We start from the raw sequence: 25,900 nt of genomic DNA, 5'->3' as shown, positions 1-25,900 counted from the left end.
CCTCTCGCAGAAAGATGATTCAAACTTCTGACAGTTAGAATAAGAATAAACATACGTAATAGGACTTAATCTATTGCTTATGTTATCGGTAAGGCTTTAGGTTATCGGTGAGTGTTGGTTAATAGTAGGTTATCGGTAAATGCTGGTTAATAGTAGGTTGGGTTATCGGTTAGAATTTTGGCGCGTTAAAAACTATACGCAGATTTAAAATTGAGTAAGGTGTTTATGCATACAACCCTCCTGCACTTCAAAGTGAAGTATATTTTTTCCTTAAAACAGCTCTTAGTAAAAAAATAATAATTAAAAGATATGCCCTGAAAGATTCTTTCAAGGAACTACGTACTCTTTTTAAGGAATTTTAATGTCAGTTTCCTACATGTTTATTTATTTGTTTCAAGCAATTGGTATAATAGTTTGTTGACAAAAACACAGCCAACTTCAAATGGTAAAACGTCTTTATATAATATGTAATACAGATTAATATGTAATACAGATTAATATGTAATACAGATTAATATGTAATACAGATTATGAATAAACATTTGTGAAGGGAAAATAATTATTTAGAGGGCATTAAAAACCATCATATGCAATTTTAGCTTGTAATTATATATTCTTTTACTCCTAAGAAAACATCTCGTTCTTTATTCATTCTTCAGATTAAAAAAAAAAAAAAAATCAAGTATTATATGAAAAATACTGAGGAAAATCTTTCGTGCTGAAACTAAAACTACACAACTCCTATTAAATACGTCTGTCAGACATTTTGTAATTGAATCTTTGTAAAACCTCAGCAGTTACAACTGTGTTAGCACGAAAACTCCATTAGCTCTTTACGTTTCTGCACGGAAGTTGTAAGTTTTACGATTGAGTGACTGAGAAAAGTAGCAGAAATTTCAATGTAAATATCACGTGACAAACGTTGAGTTCATTGAGTGATTCAATGGTTTTAAAGCAAGTAGCACGCGATTTTTAATCCTTGGAAGTCTAGAAGCATTGAACATTGTAAAGTAACACATTTAGGTTACTAGAGGATTACCTTTTTGTCATAAACAGAAGCAATTATATAATACGGAAAAACACTATTTACAAATGATACTTATTTAGAACTCTTCAAATCATACTTCGTGTTTCCGTTTTTCGTATTATATTTATGGAAAGGAAGTAAAAGTCAGACAAAGTAAAATCATTCAAGTGCTTCAAAACAATTCAAATTTTAGGATTTTTGCCTGCTTCAAAACAAACTGTATCGCTTTTCTTGATAAATCGGTTAAAAAATTAAAGGGGTTATGTGAGATTGATTTTTTTCATTTAATGTAATTTAATTAATTTCATTCATTTTCATTCATCATTAAATCATATTTCCTCATGATTTGCTATTGTGTAACATTCTTTTAATTTACAGCTAGTAAGCTGTTACAGCTAGTAAGTGATTTATGTTTTCATATGTTGAAAACGCATCAATAATATCCGCATCTTTTATTAGTTCAAGATCTTAATTTAATAATCACACAAAAAATTATTGTTATAGAAATATTATTATCTTTATTTACTCAAATATTACGAGTTGGCCATGTGTCAATATCTGAAGTCTGCCACTATTTTCTAGAATGAAATCTTATAAAAGTCTGTGAATAAAATCTTTTGCTTAAAAAAGAATCTGTGTTAATAAAAAAAATTCACGACAGTCTGCACATTAGTGCTCACCTCTCAATGTGTCAACATAAGAAACGTTTTATTGTCAAATTGATATTTCATTTTTATATAGTATGCTCCTCAGTTTATGTATGAGCCCTATATTTTCAAACACCATAACCTGAATTTTAGAACAGGGTAAATTTTTGTCGTATGGAAGCAACACTTTTTGTGTTTTGTTTTTTAGAATGAATATAAATTGCTGAAAAATAAGTAAATGTTGTAAAATAAATAAATTTTGTAATTTTTGTAAAACTAATATTTTAAAATTCAAAACTGCCAAACCATGAATATTTGCGTCATTTTAAAATACTTCTGTAACTGTAAGTACCTGTCTATGAACAATGGCTACGAAAATAAAGGCCTCATAAAGACTTGTCTGTATACTCTCAATACATACTCTGGGAAAATGTTTTAGCAAAAGAAATAAAAATCTCTTTGTTTTACTTAACTTTGTTTAGAGTAATAACTGTGTATAAATTTTTAATAGAATAAAGTTATAAAAAGTATTATCCTAGCTATGTTCGTGTTACTTTTTTCAGTAAGCTTTCTTGTAAGTCATGATTTATGGTGTTAGCTATTCGAATAAAAGCTTGTAAAAACAAACTTTCATTACATTTTCGTTAAAAAAAATGAAAATAAGATTTTGCGCTTAATTTTAGGATCTATGTGAATATAAATTAATTTCTTTCTTTTATTTAAACAGAAATAGATTATGTTTTTAGGCACCATAAAAGTTTTCATTGTTTAAATATGTCAATAAAGTGTGTTAATAGTTTAGTTTATAAAAATAAAAATATATAATTTGTTTTAATCGTATGATTTTATTTGAAACTAAATACGAATATTAAAAATATAAAATTACATCTCTCTCATACAAAAAAGGCACCAGATTTATCTGGTTAGGCTTCAATCTTAATTATTTGGAATATTGAAGTTCTACAGCATGCAAAAGCTTTTTTGAACTGACACACGAATTTGTAATCAATAGAAATCAAGCAAGCTAGGGACTACGCATTACATGCCATGGACAAGTAAATGTTGCTTCTCGGAAAATTACGTTCTGCAAAGCAATAAAAAATAGTTTATTGATATAGTTTACGAAATATTATTTAAAAAAAACAACCATCAATAGCTGTGAATCTTGACCATATGGGTCAGAACTAACCAGAATCCTAAGACACGATTAAAAAACGAAGCCAGAAAAGTTATTTGGCTTCTACGAAAACAGCAAAAAAAACTTCCTACAGATAGCTCTGCTGTACCCCAGTGTTCATGTATCCGATTTCGCTGAATAATCTGTCACCCATCGGCAAGTTCACTGAAGTTTATTTTATTCTGCCGCATAATCTTCATTCAATCCATCATTTCATTGAAAGACCATTTAACGAGAGTACATGCAAAATAAATAAATAAATAAATAAATAAATAAAATAAAATAAAATAAATAAATAAACATAAAACAGTTTAGAATACTTAAGATATAAAGAAAAGAGAAAAAGACAAATTTTTAAAGCATTTAGAGATAAATGTTTTAAATAATAGAGAGTAATTAAAAAAGGGTAATTATTTAATGCTTTCCAAAGGTAACTGTTTGCAGCATTTTATAAACATTTTTAATACCATGATAGAATTCTTTCTTGAATTTCACAATCCTATGGCGGCACAATTAGTAAAATTCGAAAACTATATATTTTACTTTGCTGATGTGTACTGATTGTTCAACGCCACGTAAAACGAAGTGTAAAGAAGGAACATCAATCTCATTGAAGCTAGTACAATTGTCTTTGGGTTTCGCTCTAAAACTGATTTATATCGAAACTGAATCGAAAACATTCCATTGCTTTAATAATCTAATGAGACTGTACATTGTTGGAAAGGGCTATATTTCCTCAGAAAATATATTGCGATATTCAAGAAATTTGCTTTTAAAAGAAAGTTTAAAAGAAGATTTCAAAGTTCGCTTCTAAGAGATTGAAAATTTTAATGTGCCAGCATGGTTCACAGAACCGCTACTTCGAAATCTTGCTCTTATATTGCAAGAAGAGTTGATTGCACTAAAGAAGGGTGTTCAAGCACAAGTTTTATTCAGAACTTGCTAGTAGGCCCTAAATTTTTGGAATTAAAAGTCATCCGACAGAGATACTCAGAATTAAAAATTGTTACAGAAAAAATATTATTAACTTTTTTTAATTCTTACCACTAGCAAGCTTTAGTCAAGTCAATAATTACTATGGAAAACAAAAATAAAAATAAAAAATATGTGGAGAATTTCTGAACGAAGTGATTGCATAATTATGTTAAGCAATTTTTGCCAAAAGTTAAAAAAATTGCATTAATTTGCAAACAATTGTGGTGACAAGGGCAATCACTCCAATAATAAAAATCGAACTTGAGTGCAATTAGAATCTGTGCTTGTTTTCTTAAAACTGGTTTATATTTGTAAAATTAATAATAATAATAATAATAATAATAATGCAAAAAATAATAAATATTTTTTTAAACATTTGTTCATATTCTTAGTCTAATTGTTATCTTTTAGTTATTTATGAGCAACTATATGTGTATTTTGATTTTGTTGCAAGCTGTGTATTATATAGAAAAATGTAAGGGAGTCCATGAAGCAAACGATTCTTTTAAGAGATGTCAAGGTGCAAGAAAAAAGTAGGGAATTGCTTTTTTAGACAATCCTCATAACTTCCATATGGAAAAAGGCAGTAAAATATTTTGCACACGAAATATCACGAAATTTTTAAGGAAATTTCTCTGCTGTCAAAGACATAGATTTGTTTCTTACTTTTATTTGGCAACTTGAAAAAAGAAACTATAAGAGATTTTATATAATTTAAGCCGATATTTACAAATAAGAAGCTGAATCTTTTGATTACAAAGGTATGAAAATAAAGGAAATCTAATTTTGCGATGAACAATGCAACAGAACAACTTTCCAGACTCAGTAGTGCAATTCGAATAATTAGAAAAACCTTTTAATTCGGTTATCTTTTAACTACAGGTCAAATACACAATATTTACTACAAATTAGTTGAAAAAATATCATCCATTTTTTTTACTTGGAAAAAGATTACACATTTAAAAAAATAAAATTTGTTTGTTTTTTATTCGTTTAATTCGTTACACACTTGTCTAGACAAAACTGAATTATGAAACTATTTTATTACTTTCCATTATCTGATCATACAGTCTATTTCAAATAAAATAAAATTAACTTTTATTTATATAAGCTCTATAACTAAGTTCAAAATCTTGCTTTTATTTTTCCTACATAAAAATACTATAATAGAGGAATACTTTTTATTTAAAGAGCAAAAGGCGTAATAATATTTTTTATTGATACAAATTAGTAAAGTAATAAAATTAACAATATAATGCTCGTAAGATTATGCAACAGGGCAACCTTAACTCAACACAGATTTCAAATAAAACACTATCAGTTTCGCAGTCGATTTAACATTTAGAGTTTTATTTTTAAATCTGCATTAATTTAAATGGAACTTTGTTTTGCTAATTTTGCATTATGTTTGCATTCGCGTCTACGCTTTAATTACAAATTCGACTTATCTTTTAATTAAATGTCACACATATTACTAAATTACCATAGTTGTATCTTAAAATAGCTTTTGAATGTTTCTATATACTTGAAATCATGAATCTATACTGAAATGACAATGTCTTTAACTGAAGGTACTATAATAGTCTTGCGCCTGTATCAAAGTATCTTTTCAATTCAGAAATATTGCTAAGCTCAGTTTAATAGAAACAGGGAAGGAAAACAATATTTGTTTTCTATTTCCAATGCTCAGGCAAAAAGTTTCAAAGTATTAAAACCTTATAAACAGGGGTTACAAAGAATAGAACTAAGAAAATAAAAAAAAAGAGACCGAAGTCATTGCCTTAAGAGCACTCTTGCCTCCCACTATCTCGTCTCTTTTGTAAGACCACGAACAGCTCACGAAGAGCAATATTAAATCAGTGGGTTCTGAACATTGCTGATCTTAAATGTTTCTAAAAATTCCCCCCCCCCACAGTTCTTTTATCTTACCTTTATAAACAAAACGCATGCGTTTCTCGTAAGGGACCGTGAACTCTCTGATGTCAAGAAGATGACTTTTAATATTTACTACTCACTAAAACAATTGCGCCACACAGCTACTCGGTAAACGCTCCGAAAAAGTATCTTAAAATCTCTCTCGTTATTAGAAACAATACAAATATGTAAATGTCCTCTAAAGTTCTTTTCCTAAACAATATGATATTTATTTATTTCAATCTTTGACAGTCGAAATTACTTTCCATGGATTACTCGAAATAAAGCTGCCTTAATTATTTTGAATAAAGAAGTTCTACTCTAGCCCCGTTAAGGGTAAACAATTCACCTATAATGCTAAAATACATTAAAAATCCGATAATCCAGGAATTTGGACGCTTCATAATCTAGTCTCTTTCTTACAATAAAAATTTCGGGTAAGTTTCTTTTAAAACGTTATCTAGAGAGACGTTCCTCCCATGAGCAGAGAGATAGCCTTCATAAGCTTTGTCTTAATTGATTTAACAAACGCTTTATAATCGGTTCGTATTTCCAAAATATACTTTGTTTAAAGACGCTATGAACTTTCTATTTGGTAGTATTCAAAAACGCTCCGTAGCTGCTTTTGTCTATATTGCCGAGTAATTTGCAGCAAAATTCTGTAGAAGAAGGAGAATTATCAGTATTTCCATGATCAAAAAGTATTAATTGCTGAACACATTTCAAGTGCTCCTTCGAAAAAGAATAAAAGGAATCTTCAAGAAGACGAAATTATTGAACAGACTGAGAACAGCTTTTGTGAAAGAGTATTCATTATTTGCAAAACAAATAGAGTGGAAACATTAAGATGCTTTAGTAAAGCCATTAATTTGATATAATATAATAATAGCAACAAAATTTGAGAAATTTCAAATTCTGCACAATAATTCTTTTAAAAGCCGAGTTTATGAAGCATAAACTGTTGGAACCATAAATTTTCCAAGTACCAACGGTTGTCAATTCCAGATTTCTACATGAAAACTTCCGTACGCTTAGAAAAAACTATTTACTTTCCTCATTACAGTTATTCTGTCTTATATTCCAAAAAGCTACAGAATAGTTTTTCTATTAAACTAAAAAATTATTCTAAATAAAGAAAAACTTCTGTGCTTATTTGGAAGAAGGAAAACTTTATAATCTATTTTATTTCAGTACCCACGTACAGATTAATTCTGGGTATTATAATACTATTTCTTGTTACGCTATCTCACATTCGCTCACTGAAAAAACCCGAAATTTCGCCTATAGATTAACATGTCACTCCACCACTCCTACATCCTGACATTCTAGCTGTCATGACAGCATTTGACATGTGTGGAAATTATCAACATAACATCTAGCTGTAGCGCGATAAAAATGCGCTATATCTAGAAAATACTTTGGTTGAGTTTCAGAAAATACCTGAAGACAATATATATCAGCATGTTTATAGATAGGACGCATTAAATACAGCTGTGAAATGTGAACTGCACTTATCAGTACATGGACAATAAATTGTCCATTGTAAACGAATTTTCACTCGAGTCCTTTTTCATTACACGAAGTGTTTTGTTATCTTTATACGGACATTAGATATTTTTGGAGCGAGAAACCTAAAAAATTAGTTACGGCCTTGCTTGAATTCCAACCATGGATGTTCTAACTGTTAAGTGGTAGTGTTATTATTTAAACCACAAAAGCATCGCGGGAAGCGATGTGTTAACTATTTATACTTTTGTAGAATTAAAATGAAATTTGCCGAAAATCGAAAATACAGTCATAGTAATATTTGCTATATTTTACAATAAACAAGCACCTTGAAGAGTAAATAATATTACTAATGTGAGTAAAAACTCTAACCATAAAGTTATTCATAAAAAATTAAATTTTAAGACGCTTCTGAAACCCCAAAATACCTCTCAATCTTCCCTAATTTGAGAACCCTTGTTTTAAAATAATTCTTAGTTTAATTTCTATTTGGATATTGCTGAAATTTTAGGCTTATTATTATTTTAGGTAACCAGTTATTAATAATTTCACCTTTTAATATCACTTCTCTTTTTCCGTTTCCTCACCAGAAATGTAACTGAGTTAGATAGTCTTTAAGTCGAGGGTTTTGGATTATAAAAAAAGCATGTTTTTCCCTTTCGAGCCATGTTACTAGCTTTCACCAGCTCTGATAAGATTGTAACTCTTCGGCTTTGTCTTATTGCTGTCGACATTTAATTGTTCCACCGGTGAGAAGTTCAGAACCAACTTAGAATTTAAAATCAGTTGTGTAGTTTTTGACTACTAGGCTTAGTTTTAAATTTGAATTGAATATTACTTTAAGTTAAGAAGTCACATGTGGTTGTTGATATTGTCAAGTACAACAAGTGAGTTCAAGTTCTTTTTTAATGAAAAGGTTGTTTTACAAGCGCAACGATGATTCGCTCCAAGTCTGTTAGGAGTTTGATACTAGTTTATGCTACCAAAGAAGGTCAGACTATGTAAACTCATTAAGAATTCAGAAACACTAACTAGACATTTGACATTTAACACTAATGAAGGCATATCCGCTACTTAAACACTCAAATAGGTATTAGACCTTTCTGGTTTGCTTCTGCGGCACAGCAGTAGCGTATATACCGGCTGAGCCTACAGTTCGTTAATTTTTTTTTTTTTTAAATGAAACAAATTAAAATAAAGAAGTGCGATTTGCAAGAAAGGACTCACAAGGAAGTCGGATGTTTTTAGCAGCAAAAACAAATTTAATTTCAAATGCGGTAGAGAGCGCTGACAACTCGAAACCCAATGAACAGGACAACAGTTCTCACCATTTATTTATTCTTTCAGTAACAATTGTTCAACATGACCTCCAGAACATTGTACGACATAACTAAGGCGATTCACAACGCCTGTTACAGCTGGATGCAACATGTGGGAATGAACTGCGAAAACCTTACGACAGATAGAATCTTTAAGTTCGGCCGATATTGAAGGGGATGAATGGTATACAAGCGATTTCAAACAGCCCCACAACCAGACGTCGACCGGAGTGAGGTCGAGATGCAGTAACTTTGTCGGGTATTCACGAGGATTCGATGTCGCCCATATACGAGTGTTCTGGGTTTTTGACATCCGTGTATCCTCATCCGTCCAGAAAACGTTGAACAACCATTGAGGGTCGCTTTCAACTCTTGCCATAGCTACTCGGCAAATGGATCATAGCTGTGTCTCCCGATTGTTACTCATGCAGTAATTGTAATTAATAGGGATAGAGATGCAATATCCCGTGGAGGATACCTCAAATCGATGAGTGAGGTATACATCCAATATCCTTCCAGCTATGCGAGCACTGCTATTCTACGTAGATAATTCCTCCGCTATATCATTCATAGTGGATTCCACCGCAGTAATTCGGCCCTTCGCCAACGAGGGTCTTCCACTTCGTGACCGATCCTCCAAAGAGCCAGTTTCTTCGAACCGTTTGACAAGCTTCAGTATTCCAGAACACGGTATGGGGCCATTCTTTATCTTCAGTCCTTTCGCCATGCGAAATTTTCGCAACGCAACAGTTGCTGACTCTCCATTCAAATAGAACTTCACCAACTACGCGCGATCGGGTAATAACATTCTGAAAGCGAATCAGAAATCTTCGTGTATCACGGTTTTTTTATTGCAAGATTAATTTTCATAATTTTGCTGAATCTGTCGCATGTCCGCGCCCTCTACCTGTGACTTTTTAACTATTTTTTTTTCTGCTAAACGAAGCCAACTTACAACGAGTCCTTTCTTGCAAACCGCACTTCTTTATCACAATTTCTCCCTTTTTTATGAATTTTCAAAGTTTTAGCGAACTTTTTTCTCACCCTGTATTTGTGGATAATGGGGTCTTAGGTCAAATTCCAGTCGAAATTAATATCTTTATGAGGGAGCCCGAATAAAATGAAATTCTTGGAAAACAATACATATAGTCAGATACTAATTGTAACCACTAATGATAGCCAGAACATGTTTTGCTCTTTATAGAAGAGTAAAGTGAATATATAGTATTAAATTTCTCTAAACATCTGAAGTGATCTCTTCGGCTAGAATATCTCATGTTGATTATTTTAATACAAAAAGAAAAAAAAAACTAAAATCAGTGACACACTAAATCTTTTTATTGACAATACTTACTTTAAAAACAAGAATACTTTTGTTACAGATAGAAACAAAATATTTTTATTTTAAAGGTAGCCAATAACAGCAGTGTCGGAAAAAATCCATTTATGTAGGTTTTTGCCTTTATTCCAATAATACCTGGAAGCCCTTGCTATCCCTAATTTAGTGCAACTTCAGTGTATTATTCACAACATAGTTAAATTTAAAAAGAATAACACATTTTAGCCTCATAATGAAATTTTGAGTTTATTATGAAATATAAAAGCAAAAATGGAGGAAAAAGGGTTTGAGCGTACCGTTCTTATATTAAGTGCATAATGGAATGCAAATGAAAAACAAATTAGTAAATTATTTTAAAACTACGCGAAATGCATGATGGTGTAGTCAGTAGAGAACATGAAAATTCAACAGCGTCCTTGCCGAGAGTCGAGCCATGAATCTTCCAATTTCCAGTTGAAAGTGCTAACTGCTTACACCATGACAGAAAGCACAAGGAAATGAGATAAATTGCTAGTATTTTCAAATATTTGATCGGGATTAGACATACAATTCGGTTAAACAGAACCTGAAGGTGACAAGTTATCGTTCACCCCACCTTAGTTCCTACGCCTCTGAAGAAACCATTAAGTTTTTCGAAGCGAAAAACGTAAAAAATTAGCTGTGTTCTTGCCAAGATTCGAACCACAGATTTTATACTCGCTAGGTGGACATGCTAATCATTTAACCATGACAGCACTTGCAATGCAGTATTTCCTCCTAAGTCTATGATTTAATTTTCTAAACCGATATGAAAAGGATTCAAGCATATTATTCATCAATTTTAACGTAGAATGAGGTGTTTATTCAAGAACTACCGGTAGATTACGAACTGCTTTGGAGTCGATCGTAATCTGTCCTACTTCCATGTAGCAGCAGCAGATCGCGACGTCACCCGTAGAACAGCAGCTCAGCTCACAAGAAAATTATACAGCTCTGACACAGAATGTAGAGGTTTCCTGATGCATATGATTTATAATTAAGAAATACATTTTGGTAGAATGCTTCATAAGTTAATCTAAGCACACTATTGTTCTCAAGGACGCAAATGCTTTTCATTGTTTCAGAACAGAATGCGTGAATAAGTGATAATAGTCCATCGTATATCGAACAATCACCCCTTAAGATTAACACCTTTTATAGCGAATATATTACCTGTGAATAGCCAGAAAACTATCACAATTCACTGTTTACAACTAATAGGAAAGAAAATTTTAAAAATAAAAAATCTGGATTTTAATAATTAAAACAAAAATAAAATAACAGAAATAAACAAACAAAAAAAAGTCAATATTAGGAGTTGAAAATTAGCAAAAATATTTGAAACTATTCACTTTTATCTCAGTTGTTAAAATCGATGAAAAATTTTTAAATATAACTCAGAGATTAAACATCCACTTGAAAAACAAGAGAAATCAAGAAAATATCAAAGCTTTCAGATTTTATATTACGCCATACTTTTGTGTGTTACCTTTATTTATCAAATATCCTTTTCTTTGCATTTAAAACTTTAAATTTAGTTCAATAGCAATAGCATAAACTATTTAAAACAGCATATTTTCAGAATGTCCCGATGAACAGTTTCGCGTGCTGGAGATATATATATTTTTTTTAAATCCGTACAGTGTTGCCATTGCTCGCTTTGAAATCGTTAAAGTTGTAACTCAAAAATTCGCTAAAGTTTTACAAAATATGAAATAGATTATAAAACAGATTTGAAATTCAAAATCTGGGCGTCCAGTGCTCATGTTCGGGTGGAGAATTACGCTATTCAAAATTTGAAGTACCGTCGTTTTTAGATTCATACATTCATGCTGTTTCTTCGTTATTTAATTTCTTTAAACATAATACAGTACAATAATATTTGATCACAACAATTTAAACAGTGATTCGCCTTTTATAGTGAAACGCCACAAAATGCCGTTATGAACTAATAGCCCTTCTGGGCTACCGACCTTTTGGTCTAAAAATATTTGGATAGTTTTTTTATTGCTATTTATATAGGTAGTAAAGTATTTTTTCGGTTTCAAAATAAAATATATGTGAACAGTCTTAATTTATTAGGCATTATGTGCATCATCAATTTCTTTTCTGAGTTCTCTTCCACAAATCCTTTTGACTGTAGTTCGAATTTAAAATAATATTATAGTGTTGTATTCTCTGTAGTTTAAAATAATTCGAAAGTCAAGGCTGTGAGATAAAGGGATCAGATTAAATTGGATTATTCAATTACGGCAAAGCGCACGAGGGCTATCTCGCCTAAGGGGAGGGATGTCTTCGTGCAGGACTTCCTAAGGGAAACTGGCTCGTATACACGTTACACATGGGGAAAACCACGAAAACGCCCATGCAGCTAGCCCGTTCGCAGAAAATCAACTTTTAGCGTATCTTTAGTGGTCTAAGTTAGGATACGTACAAGATAATTCAAAATATGTTTGTAAAGTGTTTCAAAGTTAACAGATTATGTTTTAATAATGTAAATCAGTCCTTCTGCTGAATATCGAAGAGTGTGCTGAGAATATTCGCGTAAATGTTTATAGCATAAAATATAAGAAGTAAAATATTTTTGGTATGTATTTCAAAATAAACTTAATGTCTTCCATAGCCGTCGAAAAAGTAAAATGTTTGAGCGCGTTGGAACAGGCTTGCGCATGCGCAATTCTTCAACCTAGTGACGTCGTGTTTGTTTTCTTTGCTGGACAAGGTTAAAAGACAGGCTTCTGTGGCTTCGCATTAACCTGAGCGTTTTCGAAGGGAGACATAGCGGGTTGGATTCTCGGCTTTTTATAAAATTCATAAAAAAGATATTGTTATTAAAATAAATAATGAAATCAATTGAAAAAGGGTGACAGATTAAATAATTAAAAACAATCGCAAATTAAATTATTAAAAATAATAAAGGAAAATTAACTAAAATTGGTGTCATTCCAAACACGTGCTTCAAGAGGCTGTTACCACAAAAAAGGGACAAAAATTTTTCGTTGCTGTAAGGCAAAACTTTGAAACAATATTGTCGTTGTAGTTGACACAAAATCGGAAGTTGAAAGAAAAAGCATTATGTCATTCAAACACGTCTACGTCACTTCCGGGAAATTCCAAGGTGACGACGTCACTTCTGAGTGACACGTGATCCAAGATGGCGGCGACAGTACATCAAAAGCGCGACACCATTGTTCTCTTCTTTCGGCATCTATTGTTCTATTACGTAATGTCTTCCGAGGCGGTATCCTTTAGGCTTCGGCTTCAAGAACATATTAAAAATTGGTTTTCAAGATCGTGTAATGTTTAATATCTTAAAGAAAAACATTTTAATTTTAGCATTTTTATACCTCGAATTTAGAACACATGCTTATCTGGTGTAAAAAGTACCTTTTTAATAATATACATTCAAACATTTAGTATATATTTTTGTTTTTAGCAATATATATGTTACAGTTCTCAAAAATTTTAATTACGAATATTTCGAGAAATTATTATCACCGCTACTGCTACTTCAGTAATAAAAAACTATTTCTCTCATCGGCGATGTTTTTTTTCTCTGCGAGATTTGCATAAAAATTTAATATTTTTATCAAAATTAATTCATATTACAAACATTATAGCATGAAAATTCTTTTTGGATTCATTCCTTTAACTGGAAGCAAAGCTCAAGTGATGATTCGTTATCTTTTTTAAAACAACCTATAAACGAACAAAACATCCATGCGCACCTATTTATATTTTGATTAGCATACATTATTTAAATATGGCAGAACATATGAAAACTATCTGCTTAAGGGAAGCCCTCATGGAAGACTTCTCAGGTTAAACTGGCCTGTATTCATGTTATACATAGGGAAAATCTATGAACCACTATGCTCCTGGTGGGTCATTTATATTCTGATAAACTGCGAAATTCAAAACGCTTTTAGTATTAAATTCGGAAATATTATTATTATTTAAACAAGATCGCGAATCGCTGTTGTACCTCAGGAAAAAGAAATTGTAGACTATAAACTAAATTATTATAAAAAGTGTAAATTCCAAGACCATCGATATCACTTTGAAACATAGAGATTAATTTTTATGTCTAACGAAAAGAGGACTTAGATTTCCCATTGTAAAGTACAAGATTTTTTTTTTTCACAACAATGTCGACACACGTTTTTAAGACAATTGTTTTTCTAAAGTTAAAATGCTTATAAGATTCTAACCGCATGGAGAGGAGAGCACAGTACATACAAATGTATGTACTGTGCAAACAAAAAAAAAAAAAAAAAAAGTTGCACACACAATACATATATGAAAGAAAGATTTATACGGTAAGATAAATAAAAGGACTCAACACAAAAAATACAAAAAATAACGAAAATCATTGTTCTCAGAGCCCTTAGCTGTCCAATCCCATACAATGGTTGAATCCTCTCGGAGACCTAGAAATCTGTGATTGTAGTTCAGTCATGGAAAAAAATGTTCTGCGGAAAGCACTAAGACATTTTGTCTGCTATACCGCTTGGAACGAAACGTTTGAACCCCTTTTGGGAGAAAAAACAGTGCTGAGACTCTACTGTACATTTAGAAAGAGCGAACTCTCCGAAAAACTATAAAGAGGATGATTGCTGGTACTCTATTAAATGAAGAACAAATACCGCGCCAAATGCTGGAACAGTATAATTCGATTAAAAAAAGGATACTACGCCAGGACAAAAGCGAGAGGGTGTGAGTGTGAGACTAGGGATGTTATATATGAAGTCTCCTATACAAAGCACTATACTGTGCGGCTCTTTTTAAAGACAGAAAATCGTGTATCTACTGAAGATGCTGAGACTTTGTGACTACTATAAACTGAGCGCAAGTGAGTAATTGAAAAGAGAATTCTCTTCAGTTTTTATCGCAGATTGCAGATTGGTAATTTGTTGAGTAATGAGTATATAAAAGTTAATTTATAAGTAATTCGAGAAATATTTCATAGTACCTCTCTTTTCCTCAATAATATTTGGCGTAAAAATTTCCAACACTCCCTTTACAGCATAAAAATGAAATTTAAATCATGCAAAAAAATGGGAAATTTAATTATGTAAACAAAATTAAGTTTTATAAACGATCTCTTCACAATGACTTTTTCGAATTTACAGCAAATTTAAAATCAGGTTTCACTTTTTTTATGATATACGTTCTATTTCCTGGGGACTGGTTTGCCGATTGCGTTTGTTTCGAAACAGGAAAGCAGAAATCGAGGGGTTTAGATGGGATTTAGGTGAATGGTCGTGGGCGTGCGAGTCATTTGGAGTGGTGGTTTTGGTAGGATGCGGGCCAAGAATCTATCTTTATCGGGCAGACAAGCAGTCATAAACCTTTTTTTATCACTGAGTGTAGGATCCAAATATTGAAAAATTTCCAATGCCTTATTAGAATTATAAGAGATAAGGTGGAATAAGAGGAACAGTTTTATTTCTTATACTTAGTAGTTTAGTTTCCTTTTCATACTTTATCTTCATAGTTCGAATGTTTTCGAATCTACTAATTTGAATATTTTAAGTCGATGCATACGAACACGATTGACAGTTGTGCTTATATCTGAAGGATAGATATAAGAAGACTGACTGCTAGTTCGAATCCAAACGTTGGGCTTGTATATCGCGTAAGGCTGCTGTGTTACCTTCCTTTTCCGTTATTCGTGGCATAATATCGATTGTACCCTGTGCTACTTGTTTCGCATTAAACAAGAGCTTCAATGGCCTGTTTCGGCGAAACGCGTAATGGTATTTAAATTAGTTCGACACTTAGTTTTTTTCCATTGAAAAGCCAATTGAGGGTACGAGTGGGTTAACTTACCATTTTCCGCTATGTAATTATTGTATTTTGTATTGTTGCAATTTATGTTTTCATTTTAATTTTTGCATTTTATGTATTGGCATTTTTTCAGTCCATATATTTTATTATATATATTAACCTTTCTTATATATATATATATATTTTTCTGTCAATCTATTTTTATGTGTGTTAACTTTTCACATATCACAACGGTCAGATTAATTTTTTCGTGCATTAGCATGTCTTCCAACATTAATTTTGGCAGTTTTTTTCGCGTGTTTTCAGTTTTTTCCAGTTTTTCCAGACAAAAAATTTCTTCTTAGTTTATATTTTAGTAATACAGCGTTGAAATATTTCGTGGAGCTACAGCTCCTGGTAACTTTTTAGCAAGATCGCTGCAATGTTTCTACCTACTACTATTATTTCATATCTTTTTGCAGCATTATACGCAAAAACTTTTTAAGACCAAATAGGTCTTACGTCTAATTACTTGTTAGCTTTACAATTTCTTTTTCAATTATATATATATATATATATATATATATATATATATATATATATACGTATATATATGTATGTATGTATATACATTTCGGTTTTTTATCTCAAATGAGCCAGACGAGCGAAACATATTCATCGACTTTTATGAACTTTAATTCATTTTACCCTGATGAGTTCTGAATCAGAGTTTCAGTAAGGGGATATTAATTTGTATAGTTTTATATATTTCTCCTTTTCGCATTTTTATTTATCGAATATATTCTACTAATGAATTCTTATTAACTTTAGTTGCTTTAAGTTTATATACATATATTATTAGAAAAGGTTTATATATATATATATATCATCTCCGTGTGACAGAAATTTAATTAAAGAATGAATAATTGAAATATATTTTAGTCAGTATTTAAAGTATAAGTTATTTAGATTTCTATTGTAGTAACATTGATTTAAATCTGTATAGAAGAAATAATATTTTGAACCCTAAAAATTCTAAAAAATAAAATTTAAAGTACTGAAAAGTAGCTGTTATCGTTGACCGTAGATTAATATATATATATATATATATATATATATATATATATATATATATATATATATATATATATATATAAAGTTCCTAATATCCGTAAACAATCATCAAGATATAACCAGCTCCCAGTATGATCTAAATTAAAATTTAATTTGGAATTTTATATTTCATTTGGAAATAATACTATTTTTTAAATTACATTACATTGTATGAATACATTTTGCGCTTTAAAAGCTCGGCATATAGTTTGTTCTCCTGTTTTCCTTGTAGACGTTTTTTAAAGCAAAATTAAAATTTATTTGAAGTTTTGTAATTTACCAATTTCATATATGCAGAGCTTCGAGAATTTTGCTTTTTCTGTTGTTTTGGTTTCTTCATTTGCCTTTTCCTTGGTGTATGTTGCATACTGCCAGTTTGTTTTTTTCCAGATAACTAGTTCTAAAGATTAATATTAATAAATTTATTTCCTTTTTTTCAAATAAACTTGACTTTTAGTGTATTTTGTATATTATGTGCCTATTTTCGAGTCATGTCGAAGCAGATTATATCTTGATGATTGTTTACAAATATAAGCAAATTCGTTCATTATTTTAAAAAAGTCTTATGTGTTTTAACAAATTTGTAAATTTTTAAAATTTTTGTATTATTAAATTTTCATCTATATTTTTTAATTCATTAATTGTTCAAATGTTTCATAAATCAAACATATATAATTTTAAAATATGGTCTGTTACAATTCTTTCATTTGCTTCTTAGGAAAAGATCAAAGAATTATCAAATATCATTTAATTAGATATCTGTTTTACTTTTGTATTAGTTTACTTATTATTATATTCGGTTTTGTTTTCTAATGAATTTTTTATTCAATTTTTTAATTTGGGCCTTTCTGTTAGAAGATTCACTTCTTTTAATCGATATTAATTCTACTTATTTTACCTTTCTCTTAATTGTGTATATATGGGTATTATATCTCTTAATTATGTATTACATCATGTTATATATATATATTGTTTCAAAAGAATAAATTATCAATTAATCATTTATTAATATTTATTTAATTATCAATTTCATTTAAAATTTAACTAACTTTAAATTTGCTTTTTACCGATAGAGAATGTTTGTTATATATGTTGTAAATATAGCAAAATTTTAAACAATTCTCAAATTTTGAAGGGTCCACCCGCCCGCTTCCGAGCGGTAAAGTCGTTGAACACTGGTAGTTCGACCCGAGGCTCGAATCCCGTAAACGGGCGGCTGGCTGCATCGGCGTTTCATTGTTTTCACCATGTGTAACATGTATACGAGACAGTTTCCTTTAGATTCCAGCATCTTAGGCAGCCACCTTAGGCAGCTGTTTTGCCGTGATCTCATAAATCGAACCAAACCATATAGCTTGAAAAACTTTAAATTTGTTATCGAATAAGTATCGTTTAAGTTTTTTGAATTTACTGCTCAATATTAATGATTATATACCGTTGGAATAGAAAACTTCTAGATATGTAAGAATTGGAGTTTTTCATGCACCTCATTTCCTGTGGCAGAAGAAATTGAATTGCACGAAAATATATCATATTGGCCCAAATATTATACATTCTCACATATAAAATAATTAAGAATCTTGAAGATGTTTTACGAGACAAAATATACTAGCATATGAGATGGTTTTACGTCCATAAGCTTAATGCACTGAATATATTCTGTAAGAAAGGCAACTGAACTGTCTACTAAAATAAATTTAAATATCATTGTCTGAAATGAAAATAAAGGAGAAAATGTTATCTTTTAAAATAGAATTTATGAAAAATTGATAAATTATGTTAATACATTTTTTAAATGATTGATTGCTCATGTAAGACAGACATGGTTCTCAGAAGAGCATTTTGAAAGTTAAAAAAAATGCGTAATTTTATGTTTTCACCAATTCATTTATAGAATCCAAATTTTGAACCCTTGCCACATTACTATTTTTTATACAAGATTTAAAACAAATAATAAATTATTAACGGGAGTAGTCGTTTGAGGGTTTGAAATTCTGTTAGCTGTTCTATTCGTTTTATGGACATGAGAAATGTGATAGGTAGATCTTTTACAAAATTTTTGCTTTGTTACATTACGTTACGCTGCCATGCCATTTATCATCATGTGAACTGATAAGTGTTGCCTCCAGCAAAATGTAAGATCTTAAAATTCCAAGAAACTGCTCATGAAAAATCTACGCCAATCTAAGACTGCTTTATAAAAATAATAATTTTACGTGACAACTTTATCTTTCGTGCTTTAATAGTTTTTAGCACGTTGCTAAGGAAGTAATATTTAGATCTTTGATTTATTTATCAAATTATAATTGAATTACTGAGCAAAATCAGCAACTCCAAAGCAATATAAACTTAAGGTATTTTTCGCTTTTAATAATATATTCAAATGATATATATAACTAAACACATATGCATTTTATAGTATTATATTTAGGTAATAATGTTGTGAACATATACAGCGTTACTGTAACAACAAAGATGTTTCTGCCGCAATACATTATATACCTCAGTATAGAATCGTTCGAATTTATCATTAAATATATCTTTATCGGAATCATTCAGAATCTTTGGGTTTACTGACGTTACGTTACGCTACCATGCTTCACTCTGGAAATGTTGCGACTGTGGGAAACATAGTCTCTAATTTATATTACATTGATCAGCGGTTGCAGCCAGTTCTCAGAGTATTGGCATTCAGCAAAACATAAGGTCTTTAATTTATCTTTAAAATTTAATCAGTCAATAACTGTTTAATAAAAAGGACGATTTCAAGGTTATAAAAACTTGTCCTAATAATTTAAATTTTCATTTAATTTATAATAATATATCTAATTTATATAAATTTAAAAAAATCTTATTTTAAAACATAAAATTCGTAATTTTTAAGAGCATTTTCGACGTTATTAATTAATGATAGATATTTCTAATGTTGTTTATTACACACTTGGCGTAGAATTGTTTGGTTTCTTTAATATTATTTGGTAAATTCTTAAATATTTCAGAGGGAATCATTTAATTTTTTTTTTCTAATTTATTACTATAATTTACACCTTTCTTGAGAACAAGAATTAAAATCTTTTAACTGAGACAGTAAAGTGTTCCAAAACTTCTTCGACGTAAGCATGCAGACGGTGGGCGTTGGAGCAACCTTGGATTTGCACCTGCCATCGTTCCTTCATCATTCCGGATGTCACGTGGGGTTGTCCGAATCCTGGGTCATGGAAATTCGAATGTGAATTTCGCAAGTCAAAATCGATTTCAGTTTACGTCAGAGGATGCATTTGGTTTATATTATTCGCTGCACAGCTGAAAATATTCGGAATTTATTATTTAAAAGTTGGGATTTTCGGATAGGAGTGGCAGAAGCATCATGAAATGCTCTTCGAAAACGATATATCCAACTGTCTCCTTGAAAAATTAGTAAAAAAATGCCCTAAATCTTGGATTCTGATGTAAAATAAATATACATACTGCATTATAGCTTCTCTTTTTAAATGAAATTCTAAAATGTTCTTGCAAAATGACTGTCTTAGGCATTGTCATTAAAATAATTTTTGCTATGAAATTTCAATGCACAACTTTACATTATTGAATATAATGTACAACATTTAATCTCAATATGAAACACTTCTCAGTTTACAAATTTTGATTATAATAAATAACTTGTACTAAATTATTAACAATTGGAAACAGCAAATAAAACTATCGTCCGACCTGTTACCCATCAGTGGCATTTCCGCTTCTGATTTTTATGGTTTCTCTGGGGTAATAAATAATAAGAAAAAGTTTCCTTTAGAATGTCCATCACAAAAATAGCTTAAATAATATTAAAATCATTTTACCATGTAGCACGATTTTACGACCATAGGAAAAGAATTACATGAAAACACTTTCCGAACATATGATTTGTGAAGTTAGTGTGGAATAAGAGAATTTTGGCAACTTGAGAAGTGGATGGAAAATCTTGCTTTAAACGTAATCCTACTTTTAAATAATTAATACTTTAATTTGGTTCTTTTTTTTTTTAAATGCTTTCATGTTTTAGTGAAATAACCGGACAGGCTTCACGGTTTCAAACAATTTTTGTCTTCTCTAAAGTGTAGAGTTCCTTACTTTATAAATGCTCATTTACAGTTGAACGTGAAGAATCTTAAGAACTGTTAAGCGAATAATCGCTTAAGTTCGTCTGACAAGAAACAACAAGCTGGAAGGGTAAATAACCCTTTATTATTCAAATAAGATTTAACAGAACTCCGTCTTGGAGTGTACAATAAAAGCCGACACTTGAGATTGTACTTAAGAGGCTAAGAAATAAACTAAAACTAATCTAAACTAAAGAGATATAGCTATCAAGATTCTAACCGAGTTGGCCCCTTAACGCTAATTGACTGCGAAGCTATCAAGGGCCTGAGTACGGTCGAGCGTAATAACAGTTTTGAGAGAGAGTATCCAACAAGGCGAACGCGCGCTAATCAGAAACTCTGATTCTCTCTAACTCAGCAAGTAGAACTTCGCGGTTAAATACGGTTTCAAACAATTTTTGTCTTCTCTAAAGTGTAGAGTTCCTTACTTTATAAATGCTCATTTACAGTTGAACGTGAAGAATCTTAAGAACTGTTAAGCGAATAATCGCTTAAGTTCGTCTGACAAGAAACAACAAGCTGGAAGGGTAAATAACCCTTTATTATTCAAATAAGATTTAACAGAACTCCGTCTTGGAGTGTACAATAAAAGCCGACACTTGAGATTGTACTTAAGAGGCTAAGAAATAAACTAAAACTAATCTAAACTAAAGAGATATAGCTATCAAGATTCTAACCGAGTTGGCCCCTTAACGCTAATTGACTGCGAAGCTATCAAGGGCCTGAGTACGGTCGAGCGTAATAACAGTTTTGAGAGAGAGTAGCCAACAAGGCGAACGCGCGCTAATCAGAAACTCTGATTCTCTCTAACTCAGCAAGTAGAACTTCGCGGTTAAATACCACTCTTCCTCATTATGTATTCAAACGTGATTCTAAAACTACGTTCTGGCCGGAAGTAGTAAGTTGAAGTTAAGTATTTGACAGGACAGGAGTTTAACTTAAAATTTAACTGTTAATAAAATTAACATAATCCTTACAAAAGGTAGTCGAGTTACTGAATACGGCTATCACTGATGATAGGAAACTTCTTCAGATGATTAAACTTCAAATGATGTTATCTTTTTCATGTCAAGTACCTTGCCATTAGAAATTTTTTTAACAAATTGCTGGATAATAAGATAATTTTAATATTGGTCACAATGTTATAATAATTTTAGTATCGTTTAAAATAATTATGAATATCATACTATAATATGGGTATTTGTTGAGAGAAGAGTCTAAAATTTGCTTTCATTAATGATCAGGACGCGTTTCTTGCATCACTTGTAATTTTTTTTTTTTTTTTAAATTTACAATGATTGCTACAATTAGACTTTCTTTAACGGATATTCCTTATTAACCTACAGTTTCTGAATACCAAGTCTTTAAAGTAGGATATGAATTTACTTCCATTTAATTTCCTTGATAAAGGCCCTGAGTCCCCGCTAAAGGAAGTTTTAATCTATTTTCAAATTTTTGAAAATTGCATGAAACTTCTTTAAAGTATAACATATTTTAACATCCTGCTTTTTCAGTTTTACTTTGAAATTTATCTCTTGCATTATTACGTGCTCTGCTAAAATTTTCTGTTATTGCTTACCTACTTGATCTGATTCAGACCAGGAGGATAATGATTTCTTTATTACGAAATGTGGGACTATACCAAGTTCTGAATTCATTGCTGTGTGAAAAATTGGAGTGCCTGTCGTTGGCCAGAATTTTGGACGCTTTGCAGGTGACAAAACAATTTTTGCCAAGCTTTATCTCAGTTTTGATTGAAAATACTTTGCGAGATTAATTCCATATTCTCGTACTTACGCCTCAAAGACATGATACGTTAAGAATCTGTACCTTCAGATTCAAACTCAAGCTCTACGATCCAGCAACCAATTCTTTTAACCGCCTTACCTACCAGCGCCGCAACAACTTTTCAAACATTTTATGCTAAATAACTAGGAATTCTAAGAGGCTAACGAAGCACGAACTTTTGTACCATGTAATATTTTATGTAATGTAACTGCGTGTAATCTGCAATGCAAGTTATATCACTGTGAGTAATATAAGAGCCTAACGAAACACGAAATTGTGCACCATGTTATATTTTACGTAACACAACTGTGCATAACCTGTTATGCTTGAAGTTGTTTTAGTAAATACGTGTCTTCTGATCTCTTTTTTTTTTTTTTTTTTTCTTGTCGGGATGGCATTAATACGTTAGGCACCTCCGTCTTAATTCGGATGTCATCTTGATGACGAAACGTATGTGTTGAAAAAAACCTGTTTTGTACCATTATACCCGTATTCTCAAAATTAAATGCCTCTAAACACATCAGAGTGGTAAAATGATCTCATATTTCTATATTTCAAGATATAAATAGCAACACATTTACAACTTCGTAATGCTTTTACAGCTATAATACTGTACATTTCAATAATACTTCTGCAACTAGTAATATTTCAGAAATTCTAATGCTTTTACAGCTGTCAATACTTTTAGCATTAACATTTTTACAATTATTAATACTTTTACAACTCATTATATAAATGGCAATGTATAGTTTGTTTTTTAACTAATGAAACTGAAATGATTTTTAATTTCAAATATAAAATGCAATTACGCATTAAAGCCGAAGCAGTTTGATTTCTAAGTAATAAAACTTGAATGATATTTAATTTCCAATATAAAATGCAATTACGCATTAAAGCGGAAGCAGTTTGTTTTCTAACTAATAAAACTTGAATGATTTTTAATTTCCAATATAAAATGCAATTACGCATTAAAGCGGAAGCAGTTTGTTTTCTAAATAATAAAACTTAAATAATTTTGAATTTCCTATATAAAATGCAATTATGCATTAAAGTGGAAGCATATCGAGCAAGAAAGGCATTCTTTGACGTCTTTCCATGCATAGCAGTTGGGCAAGCTGCTTTCTTTCGTGGTCGCGGCAGTGAAGGCTATGAATCTAGAAAAGGCTATGAATCTAGAGATTTTACTAAGAATAAAATAAATTAACCTAAGTGCGCCAACTCTGGAGGTCCACATGTGGTCAGTTATAAAGGCTGTCTCTTTTAATTTGACAATAAGAAGAACAAATTATTAGCTATGCTTCCTAGTAAAGTTTTGGAAATAATTATAACATTAAAATATGGGTTAAAAATAAGAAATTGCTGTTGATGCAATCCAAATTACCTGATTAAATTGAAGAAGCTAGAAAGCTTCTAAAAAAGTATCCACGCTACATATTTTCTTTTTAAAACATTTAAATAAAGAGTAATGTTTATTCCGCTTAAATAAATTTAAATTAAGTTTTATTTTAACAAACAACGATTCGTAAAACTGAATTTCTATGGGGTAAGTGCAAAATTAAGGTGTTTCCGTATATTATTGGGAGAAATTTGAAAGGCATATTAAGGTCAGACCTTAATTTTTTTTATTTCAAATAAAACTCATGTGCCCGGGTTTATATAGCGAAGATTCCACTCAATACGCAGCATGTCAAGTTGCTGTTGCATGGGTAGTTAGTCAGGATGATTTTAAAGCCATGGAATAACAGATTCCATTTTAATGCAGTGTTGTTGTCGTCGACTGAAAGAAAAGTGGAGATCAAAACCGCTAACAACGAAATATCTACGAAAGAAACCATTATAAAGGACTCACAATTAATTGCACAAATGCAGAAAAACATCGGTAAAAATTTCTGAAGTATTCGAAATAGCGAATAAATTTGAAACGATAAACCGAGTCTGAATGGTATTGCCGTGTATTGTTTTTCAGTTCTGAAGACTTGACTTTCCAAATACACTATTTCACTTCTCCTTGTCAAAATATTTTTACAATATAATGTAATCAAATGTGCGTAGCCGTATTTCTAATTCACCTTTACTATAGCTAAAATCTTCTTTTTTATTTTAATATCGCGCATCGAATATTAGTATCTAGTTATTTTTGTTGGAAGTGTTTTCGTACTGATCCCATAATCCTGTAAAGTTATATATTATTAGGTAGATGTAGATAAAGTAACATCACGCTGAGAGAGGCTTTCCAATTCTACATAGTTTTTGGATCTCACGCTGAATAATTTGTGGTATTTTGTTGCATTTATAGCCGTAAGTGAACAATAAATAACCTGTCTTATTGTAGTAATTCAGAAATGAAATACAACTAACTCGTTTACATTCTGGTGAGGAAATGGAAAGGAGAAGTTACAGTAAAGGTTGAAATTATAAATAAGTTATAGTAAATGATAAAATTAATTTAAATAATAACCTTGCAAGTTTTTCACGAAAAGAATCTTATTGTTACAGTAATAATTGAAAATATAACTCTTGAATCGTTTAGCCCTTAAAATATGCTGTATTTACCTTCATATTTTTCTGTAATTATCGGCATATTCCACTCATAAATTTTCAGCATATGATTTAGAATCTTTTGACTTATGGAAGAGACATATGAGGTAAGAATAGATTGGAGAGTATGTTGAAGCGAAATGGAATAGAGGTGAAAAAAATATGGAACCTAATAACGCGTTATAACTTGCGATTCGCATTATAACTATTTTTACAGACCGAAGAAAAAGGTCACTATATCAAATGATACGTATATGGGGTCGAAGATAGGCGAAAAGATAGGTCAGTTAGTTTTTCTATTCCTATTTACCTTTTGATCTTCGAAATACTTTCTTTAGCCCTTCACTTCCGAAATAATACATATAATGTAGTTTTCCCTTCCTTGTTTTTATGAGGTAAAATTAGAGTGAAAACAAGGAAAAATATGCGAGTAAAAATGAAATTAGTTTAATAACAAAATCAGGCAATTTGTGGTTGTCAGTTTTTGGTCATATTTAATGGTCTCAGTCAGATTAAGAAGTGGTCATCTTATAAGAATCATCAGTGATATTTATTTATATTCACTGAAATACTGGTCGTTTTCAAAAGTGGTCATCTGCGGAAAGAGATTATCATGGGAATATTTACTGTT

The 25,900-nt window shown here is 30.8% G+C and overlaps 1 protein-coding gene across 2 annotated transcripts in view; it reads left to right on the top strand.

The window, feature by feature from the left end:
* LOC118190496 (tubulin polymerization-promoting protein homolog) overlaps positions 1-25,900 on the top strand; it is a 111,716-nt gene that overhangs the window by 59,452 nt on the left and 26,364 nt on the right. The gene's annotated exons all lie outside the window — the stretch shown is intronic.

Source organism: Stegodyphus dumicola, chromosome 4, assembly GCF_044657685.1.
Source record: "Stegodyphus dumicola isolate Sdum_Otavi_A_Nest chromosome 4, ASM4465768v1".
NCBI lineage: Eukaryota > Metazoa > Arthropoda > Arachnida > Araneae > Eresidae > Stegodyphus > Stegodyphus dumicola.
The sequence above is the reverse complement of the archived record's forward strand: the minus strand, read 5'-3'. Positions and strand labels throughout refer to the sequence as shown.